The 10,638-nt window shown below is 41.0% G+C and overlaps 1 protein-coding gene across 6 annotated transcripts in view; it reads left to right on the top strand.

Moving 5' to 3' along the window:
- Positions 1–10,638, top strand: part of chl1b (cell adhesion molecule L1-like b) — a 140,853-nt gene that overhangs the window by 14,703 nt on the left and 115,512 nt on the right. The gene's annotated exons all lie outside the window — the stretch shown is intronic.

Below are 10,638 nucleotides of genomic sequence, written 5' to 3'. Positions count from 1 at the left end.
TCTGTTAAAGATAGTATTACTGATAGCAGTACAATTTGCAGAATGCCTGTTTTGTTTAGTTTTCTTCTTGGAAAAAGTTATTAAAAACAAGTTTTGTCTAAATTAAGGTGAATTCATGGTTCCTTTTTCCACATAATGTAACCAGTAGTGTTTATGATAAAAAAAAAAAAAGAAAATAATTATGTGATCCGTATCGGTGATCGGCCCTCATGGGTGATCGGTATCGGTATCGTCAGGAAAAAACCTGATCGGCACATCTCTAGTGATTTCCATTTCTATTGGAGGCTTGGTTTGGAATAATTCATGCATCCAGAGGTGAAATGAACAAAGATCACAAGCGCAAAAGTGACAAATGCAGAGAGTGGAACAGAGGAGCATACCATCGCCAGCTTTGTGTCCAATGAAGGGCATTGTGCGTGGCTGCATGGATAAGGTTACTAGACGACCCTCGGGAGATCAAAGTGAAGGGCGCCAAGAGGAGCATTTTGACAGGAAGGGGACACAGAAGACATCACTGTGAAGAAATGAAACATACCCAGTGCTGCAGAGCTGGGACATTTGCTAGTAAATGTGTCAAAATTGCTTCTTTCAATGCAACAACATCCACATATAGTTGTTATTTCAATAAATGTCCCAGGAAAATACAGCAGGAGATGACTGAAACCGACAAAAACAATTATGCAGACTTTAGTCACTTTGACTGATGTTCTGGCATATATTCACTTTATTCTGATGAATAGCTTTTTCTAGCCATGTCCCTGCAACCTGAAGTTAATCAGTCCTGGTCAGAGGAGAGTCCAAGATCAAGTTGATTTTTATTTTATTTTTATCATTCTCAAACAACTCTCATTCTAAAAATGTCATATCTTCGTCACAGAAGAAGATATGACATTAGAAGATGAGATATGAAGATAAGACCTTTTTTCGCATATCCTTTACAGGCACATTAAGAAGCTGTTTGCCTACATATGCCAGGGAAGATTTCTACCAAAAACACATCTGAAGATGGAATGCTAACCATCTGATTGATTTTATTTAGTAATAAAATCAGCAGTTTGCATTCTCTGATCAAGTCTAGTGATAACTTTAAATCTCTGGACATCATAGGTATATCATCTATACAATTCTTGGAATTTTCTTTGTAATTCCACAACAAAATCAGTTAAGTGTTACCATACTGTTCTGTAATTGGTGTGTGAGATAATCTCTGTCTGGACATAGCCGATGACAATGAGTTGTAGACCTGGGAATGTCATAATGGCAGCAATTCTCCGTGTTCCCCTGGGATCTCATTACGTCATGTCAGGGGGCCTGTTGGGTCCTGGAAGTGGACTGTTCACCTCTGTGTATGTTGATGTGGTGTGAACCTATGTGAACCTCTGATGTGCATACAAAGAGGCCGTATACAGGCCCATCGAGCCTCAGAGTCGAGCACAGAAAGAGCAGATCAAGCATGATTAAAGCCCTGAAACAAAGAGGTGGAGTTGAGTGGTCAATTTGTTAAGTGGACAAACACATGAACAGAGAGTTTAATGTAATCTATAAGCATAATCAAAGTGTCCTTGTATCCTCAAAAGCTTAAATTTATGCATCTAAAATCAAGGCCTTAAAATTGCTTTAGAAATGCAAGCTGGCCTTAAGAATAATAGTCTTACATTTTCGTTGTGACAGAACTGCTTAATCAATTTAATGTAGTTTTTTTCTCCCAGTTATTTTGTCAAACTTTTTTGCATCTATCACGGGGAAGTGCAAATTTATTGCCAGTTGGCTGGACGTCTTGCCACTGGCTCACGTCTAACCCACATGATGTACAGTTCTAACCCATATGACGCTACATTCACAGAAAGCTTGGCACTGTGGTGGCCAATGCTGTCAAATAGACACAAAACAGACCCTTCTACTACTAACATAAGAATGTGGCAAAACCTTTAGTTAATCTCACACTTAATACCTTGTTTTAATATATACAATACATACATTTTTGCACATTTCACTTGTAATATAGGTCTTATATTACATAAGGTCACAATGGTCTTAAAAAGTTAATTTGAGTTGATGAAAACAGCAGAAACTCCAATAATGTTACATTTTTATTTAAACCAGAAGAGAAGAGATAATACATAAATTTAACTTTTCATGCAAACATACATTTAATACTCCACATTTGTACTGATTCTGGACCTGTGTGCCATTTCGCAACAAGAAAAATTTCAATGCGCTTATTTTGAGAATTTCTCTCAGAACAAACTTCCCAGCAGCTTGGGAAGGTTATTTATCTCTGAAAGTCTTTGCAGTTGCCCTTTGGGGTCCTGCACAGTGAGCCAGATCTCAGCATGAATATTTCTTAATGTTCTCACCCTCAGACACAGCAAATGTTAGCGTAAAAGAATCTTGCCAAGCTGGTGCAGATCCAAATCAATTCATCGGCTCCCATCTTCATTATTTTTTTTCTTCTTCTTTTTTTTAACAAGCGTGACCCACAGAACACCAGCCATGAACCACAGAACTCCTTGACCTCATTATTATCACAGCTCGAGAAATCAAGACTTCTTGTTTTTATGGCTCTCTATTAAATTGGAATGTTTAAATGGTTTACAGTGGAATTTTAATGAAAATAGGAGGGTCCCCTGTCTGGTGTGTTTGGGGGGTTAAAAAATTAGCTTGGTGTTAAATTACTTCACAGTTTAATCACTAATGGACTCATTTAGAGACACAGCAGGTCAGTGGTAGGAATGTGAGTTTAATTGCTGGAGCTAATCAGTCTCATGTAGCCTTTGCTAAGCACATCTCCAGCACCAGAGTGAAATACTCACTATGAAATCTGAACCATATCAGTACTAATTGTAAAAAAGATTCATCAACTCACAGTGGAGCTTAATATACATTCAGTTATTTTCAAAATATGACAGACGTTGAACTTTTCAACATGTTGTCACAACTACACTGAATTGTCTTTTAGTGAGATTTTCTGTCCATGTGAAATGGAAGAAAGAGGATGTGATGTTTTTTTTTTCTTGAATGAAGAAGAATCTGAAAAGTGTGGAGTCTTTTATATTTGGCATCCACTAATTGTTGGAATTTTTTGCATGCCTTCTTTCCAAATTAATTCTAGCTTGGTGGCATTAGAAAGAGAGCATCTGTGAACATCAGTTTTGTTAACATCAATGTATGCCTGGACTTTGATTAAGCCTCATCAACATGGATCTCGGGCCTAGTGCCATATCTATTATGTGTTTTCCCTGGATTGGCTTGTATTTAACTGCATTCATCTTCCTATGAATTCTGATGAGCTTCCTTAAACATGGTTAGAAGAAGAAACATCTCCTTTTTTGGTTTTGTTGGCTTTAGTTTCCTTTATTTGAAAGAGCTCAGACAGGAACCTGGGTGGTGAAAGAGGGGAAGACATGCAGCAAAGGTCATCAGGCTGAGAATCGAACCTGCGACAGCTGCGTCGAGGACTAAGGCCTCCTTATGTGGGTTGTGCTTTACCCCTGCACCACCACAGCTCCCCACTAATCATAATTTAATTAAAAACTGAATAGCAACATTTTCATTTCAAAAACCTTTTTTGCTGCCAAATTATTGAATAAATAGATATATGTGCTCAACAACAAAGATATTGTCTTAGTCTGATATTGTTATTCAACCATCAGATTGGTTATTATTTTATTGCTGACATTAGCATTGGGGGCATCTGTGCTGCTGCAGTATGTTTAGCATTGAGATTCTTTTTAGGCTTAAGAAGTTTCACTAAAATGGCTAACTCCTTTTAGCACAACTTGAACACAACAGTGTTTTTGAATGTCCGATCAGATTGTTTATTGAAGCAAATATCTAACTCCCGGTTGACCAAGAGAAGCAGCTTTGTCCATTGCTGTTGCTTGCTGATGTCGCTTAGAAACATGAATACAAAGGTTCCATCTATGGATTTTTGCATGTAAAAAAATAAATTGTTAAAATTTTTAACGTGTTAAAATCAATGTAATTGATGAATTAAAATGAATACATTACAGTTCCAACCCTAAATGTAGCATGACTTGATGTAAAAAAAAAAAAAAAAATCTAATAGGCTTGAATATTTTACAAGACACTATGAGAAAATAGTTTTTGTCTCAGTGTAATTTTAGCTTTAAATTTCTATCAAAGCTTAAGATTCCTTTTTATGAAGCATTCACGCTTTGTTCAGCTACAGAAATACAACTGTGGGCTGTTTCCATCAGCCAGGAACCCATGAGAGAGATAAAATTGTGTCTGTGAGCTCTGAGTGGAGGGCAAACTGAAAATATTTCCAGCAGAAAGCAAAACACTGAATATATATTATGACCTATTGCAGTAAACTGAACAAAAGGCTCGGAATGAAAATATTGGCAACAGTTTTATGTCATAGAAGCAGAACCTGATTAATTAGCCTTGAGGGAAACCTATGTGTACCTCTGGTGGGTGGGCGGTTTGTTTCAAATAAATCATGTTGTTCTTAATGGAAATATGTAGTTTAATAGATAGAATAACACCCTGCAGCTATGGAATTAGTGCTTTTGTTTGTCTGCATTAATCAGTGAAGATCTGTATTAGTCTGCCGTGGCTAAGACAGACAAAAAAAACAACCAGAAAAAGAAAAGAGCAAATGGTAGAGTGCCCCGCCCGTTTGAAGAGGCTTAAAGGCTTTAACCAGAGGCTTTGGGAAACAAAAGCAGATCAATAGTAGTGATCCGATTAAAATCCAGCTTTGATATCTTGGAATCACACTTGACAGTCTTCGTATGTAGTGCAACTTTGACTCGTTTCTCCATTGCCTGCCACACTCCGAGGCAAGTGTGTCATCTCTCACCGATAAAACTTTGTGGCGCTCGTCTAGTTTTAGAATGCATCTTCTTCACCAGGGCTTCTCCAGACAGTGTTGTCTTAAGCGCTGGAATTTGCATTTAAATTGACTTTCACATGTAGCCACTTATTTTCTCGAGACCGAGAGTTTTATCATTGACTCGGCTCCTAATACTCTTGGATCTGCTACAAGTGTGATAACCAAAGCAGGATTAATATTCAGGGAAATTGCAGTCCCAGGTTTGTTTCATGGTCTGCTGTAGATATTCTCCAACCACCCCACTACCAGTGTGTGGAAAAACTCCACAAAAACTAGACATTATGTTCACGTCATTCACACACAAGGGATTTCTTGAGGAATTATTCCAGCTTTGAAATTTTTATGGACCTTGTAACATTTTTCCCCAGTTTTTCAAAAAGTCATCTTTTGTTCTTAACTTGTACCAAAGATTCTCTATATTATCAATCTGACTTTTACCCATTCTTTATCATTAGTGTCCATCTTCAACCTTCTTAAGCAGGGGTCCCCAAACTTTTTCCTGTGAGGGCCACATAACTTTTCCCTTCTCTGGTGGGGGACCGGAGTCAGTTTGTAACAGAAAAAACGTGACGATTGCAGGAGTGTCTAAATGTAAAAATTGTTTTCCAGAAAGCACAATCAAATAATCCTCTCTGGGTTCTTCACAGAACAAAAGTCAGGAAATAAATAATAACACTATTAATGAAATAAATAATAACCAAATAACCCTCTCTGGGTTCTTCACAGAAAAAATCCAGGAAATAACACTATTTATGAAATAAATACGTATTTTCCAGACTATAAGCTGCACCGGACTATGAGCTGCAACCCCAAAGTTTTTTTAAAAAACCAGTAAACATGCACATATAAGCCGCACCAGGCTATAAGCCGCAGATATCTCTGCGTCTCACGTTTAGATTTAACTGAACTGATTATGGTAGTTTCCGAATGGTAATGTAACAGTATAAAAGTGCTGATCCTTTCGTGCTGATCCTTCGTGTGTGCTACTAGCATGTGCTAAATGAAATTGGGTGCTTTCTTCTTCTTCTTCTTTGTGTGAGAGGAGGGTGAGTGGAGAGCGGAAGAAGAGCGAAAGAGAGAGCGAATGTTAAACTACTATCTTTGTGTTTTTCTTACTGTTTTTTCACTTGGTGTTTATGTTAATTGTTTAGTTGTGATTTTGTGTTAGTTTGTCACGTTTTAAGGGGTTTTTGTTTAGGTTYGGGTGTGGCCGTCAGGCGTGCCTGGCTGGCAGGCATCTGAGGACGCCATGGTGTCTGGTGGTGGGGCTTTCTCCACGCTGACACAGAAGAACGGCGACAAGGTGGTTGCTGGTTCTCCGTGCAGCGTGGAGGAAGTTTGTTTGGCGGTTGGAGAAGTGATCGGACATGGTTCCATCAAGTCGGCAGCTCGCATGAATGTAGCTGTCATCTTGTTTGTTGAGAAGGTCGAGCAAGCTCAACAGTTGGTGGAGGTGGGCGTTTCTGTGAACGGTTTGTTTTTGCAAGTTTCACCGCTCACTGTACCGGCAACTAAGGTAACATTATCAAACGTGCCCCCGTTCATTAGTGACAAGTTTTTAGTTAGAGAGCTGTCTTGGCACTGTAAGGTGGTGTCACCAATCAGAAAAGTTCCGTCGGGGTGTAAATCACCTTTATTGAAGCATGTTGTCTCTCACAGGAGACAACTGTTTATGTTGTTAAACAAACGCGACGAGGAACTTGACCTGCGTTTTCATGTCAGATTAGATGATTTTGACTATGTACTTTTTGCAACATCTTCTAGCATGAAATGTTTTGGTTGTGGTCAGGAGGGGCACATTATTAAAATGTGTCCCGACAGGGCCGGGCCGGCCCCGTCGGGTGCAGCGAAACAGCAGCCCGCTGCTGCTGAGCAGGTGGAAGCCCCTCCTGGTGAAGCTGGGGCAGTGGAGGACCCCGCTGCTGCCGCAGAGGAACCCGCAGAGGCTACGGTGGGGCCCGCAGTTGCGGCGGAAAAACCTGCGGTAGCAGCGGAGGTACCCGCGGTGGTGGCGGAGGGGCCCGCTGTCGCGGTGGTGGAACCCGCAGTGGTAGCGGAAGAGTCTGCTACAGGAAAACTGACAGAAGGTATTGTTGAGGATTCAGTAGTGGACGGTGAGGAAACTGAAAATGAGTGTAAGTGTGAGCACTGTATTGTGGTAACGGGGTGAATGATGGTGGTGATGGGGTGAATGGTGGTGAGGGTGAAAGTGAAGTGGTAGAGAGGGATGGTGTGCAGGGAGAGCAGCAGATGGAGGTGAGGGGCGATGAGGAGCATTTAGGGTGTGGGGATCAGGGAGGGAAAGGAGAGGTGCAGGTGGAGGTGGAGGGAGAGAACAGTGCAGAGTTTATTTTTGGAGCTGGAGTGGCAGGAGAGACAGGTGAAGCAGAGGAGGCGATGGAACTGAAGGCTTCAGCCCCGTTAAAGAGGCGAAGCAAACGGAGGAATGTGGTGGCTGCTCTGCAGGCCAGCAAGCAGGCCAGTAAGCTGGCTGCACAGAAAAAAGAGATGTCAGAAAGCAGCGACAATGAGAGCTGGTTCTCTGATACCAGCGAGGTTACTGTATCTCAAAATAGCAGTAAACAACCTAGATACCCTGTAGAGCAGGGGTCCCCAAACTTTATCCTGTGAGGGCCACATAACGTTTCCCTTCTCTGGTGGGGGGCCGGAGTCAATTTGTAACAGAAAAAATGCGACGATTGCAGGAGTGTCTAAATTTAAACATTTATTGTTTCCCAGAAAGCACAATCAAATAACATTCTCTGGGTTATTCACAGAACAAAAGTCAGGAAATAAATAATAACACTATTAATTAAATAAATAGTAACACTTTTATTAAATAAATAATAACCAAATAACACTCACTGGGTTCTTCACAGAAAAAAAAATCCAGGAAATAAATAATAACACTATCAATAAAATAAATAATAACCAAATAACCCTCTCTGGGTTCTTCACAGAAAAAAGTGCATTTAACATAAACTTTCTGTTGTGCTGTGCACAATCTTAACAGGTCTAAGTTCAGCTTAGTTGTCAGAGCAGAATCTCTTACTTAAATGGCTCATATGAGCAGGCTCTCAAAGTTCCTGTGTTCCTTCCTTATAATTCTTTTGTAAGTTCCAGCAGGCTTGTAGACATCGCTATTTGCAGCTCTCTCTCATCAACTTCCCTGTGAAAACCACAAAGCAAGTGGGCTGAGAGGCAGCACCTACACCGCACAACCAGTACCACTACCAGTATGGTTGTGGAGATGGATTTTATCCCAGTAGATTTTATTATGATTATATTTTTTATAGTCAGAATGACTAATTCAAGTCAGAAAAGTGAGCTTACCTTTGTATGTTCATCAGTGTGAGCTGTGGGTCTGCATCTGGCTGGTGAGAAGTTGAATGTCAGGTTCCATTCTAGTCACTACCAGTCTCAAACACTGATGCAAATGTTCATCTGTCAATCTTGATCTCATTGGAGATTTCAGCAGTTTCATGCGTGAAAAGGTTTGCTCGCAGATATACGTGCTGCCAAAAAGTGTGGACATCTTCATTGCGTGTTTTCTGATGTTAGGGTACGTGTCGTTTGGGACGGCGGCATAGAAGTCAATGAGACTGTTGGGCTTGAACGCGTCTTTCAGAACATCACAGTTTTGTAACTCGGCCAACTCAAACTGATAAGAAGGCGGGACTTCATCAATGTCGGCAACAAAGGGGTTCTGGAAAAGACGGATTTCTTTTGCATAAACATGTAGTTCATGGAATCGCCCACTGAACTCCGCCTTGAGCATTTCCAGTGCTTCCACACACTTTTTAACTGGAAACGGGACCGCTGGGTTCTCTACAGAGAGGTTTTGTATAGCAGGGAGATGGACGAAGCAGTGATTTTTCACTTGTCCCAAAGTGAAAAGCAGCTCTAGTTTCACCTCAAATGCTTTTATGTGTGAATACATTTCGCAAATGAGTTTCCCCTGGCCTTGTAGCTGCAAGTTAAAGCTGTTCAGCATTTCTGTCATGTCTTTTAAAAATGCGAGGTGCCATTTCCATTCTGGGTCGATCAGCTCTGGCACCGTTTTGTTTTGTGAATGCGTTAATTTTAGAAGAAATGCGTTAATTTTAGGTAGCAGCTCGTAAAAATGCCTCAAAACTCTGCCCCGGCTCAGCCATCGGACCTCGGTGTAGTACAGCACATCTCCGTGTGCAGAATCCAGTTCAGACAGGAATTCTTTGAACTGCCTGTGTTTAAGTCCTTTTGGTCTGATAAAGTTTATGCACGATACCACAACCTTCATGACAGAATCCCACGTCAACACTTTACAGCACAGTGCTTGCTGGTGAATTAGGCAGTGGACTTGTAGCGGGGCGGTGAGACGTCGTTCTTTCATCTCCCGGTTCATGCGTCCTATTAGACCCCGAGACATCCCCACCATACTAGGAGCACTGTCAGTTGTGATGCTAGCCAGCTTTGACCAGTTCAGGTCCAACTCTTCCATAGTTTGGTACACTTTGCCAAAAATATCCTCCCCCGTCGTAGTCCCTTTGAGACTTTGGAGGGCTGCCAGCTCCTCGCACATCTGAAAGTTTGCACTAACTCTGCGAATAAAAATGAGCAGCTGCGTGGTGTCCTGCACGTCCGTGCTCTCATCGGTTGATCGGTTACGAAATCACCAGCGACAATCTTAGATCGGTCAACGATCCAAGATTGTCGTAAGGGGAAAATAGGGGCAAAAAATTGTGTAGTGTGAACTATTGCATTAGGTAGTCTGATGTGCCCATCTTCTCTATTTAAATCTAGTGATTACTGAACGAAACCAAACCAAACCAACTTTATTTATAAAGCACTTTAAAACAACCACAACTGATACAAAGTGCTGTACATGAAAACACAACATAATAATAAAAAAAAAATAAATAAAAACTTATAGTTTAAAAACAAACACATACAATTTAAAACTAGATCCCACTGGTGTTGAAAGCCAAGTAAAATAAATGTGTTTTAAGGCGAACTTTAAAAGTGGACAGTGAGGGGGCCTCTCTGACCTGCAAAGGCAAGTCGTTCCATAACTTGGGGCCAATGACAGAGAAAGCCCTGTCCCCTCTGARCTTCCTYCTGGATCTTGGTACCTCCAAGAGCAGCTGATCTGCTGACCTGAGAGACCGATAGGGTACGTAGGGATGAAGAAGCTCAGAGAGGTAAGCCGGGGCAAGATTATGCAGTGATTTAAAAACAAACATAAGAATTTTAAAATGAATCCTAAAATATTCAGGCAGCCAGTGAAGTGAGGCCAGGACAGGGGTCACATGTACCCTCTTTCGAGTTCCTTGGAGAAGTCGTGCAGCAGCATTCTCTACTAGCTGCAGACGTGAGAGCAGCGACTGACTGACTCCCAAATAAAGTGCATTGCAGTAATCCAATCGAGTTGAAATAAAAGCGTGGACTACTGTTTAAAAATGCTGCCTGGAAAGAAAAGATTTCACTGACACCAAACGCCTTAAATGATAAAAGCTGGACTTAACCACGGCTCTGATTTGGCTGTCCAMTTTAAAATCACTGTCCACCTTAAAACCAAGATCTGTAATAACAGGTTTAAAATATACCTCCAAAGGTCCTAGATCAACAGAGGAGGACTCACAGGAGCCACTGGGTCCAAACACCACCACCTCTGTTTTGTTTTTATTAAAATTTAAAAAGTTCAAGGCCAACCAAGCTTTAATATCACCTAGACATGCCAGGAGATGTGTGATTGAATGTACATCCTTTTGCTTCATGGGCAAATAAATCTGACAGTC

The sequence above is a fragment of the Poecilia reticulata genome, linkage group LG5 (genome assembly GCF_000633615.1).
Source record: "Poecilia reticulata strain Guanapo linkage group LG5, Guppy_female_1.0+MT, whole genome shotgun sequence".
Lineage (NCBI taxonomy): Eukaryota > Metazoa > Chordata > Actinopteri > Cyprinodontiformes > Poeciliidae > Poecilia > Poecilia reticulata.
Note: the sequence above shows the minus strand (reverse complement) of the source record. Positions and strands in the feature narration are given on the sequence as shown.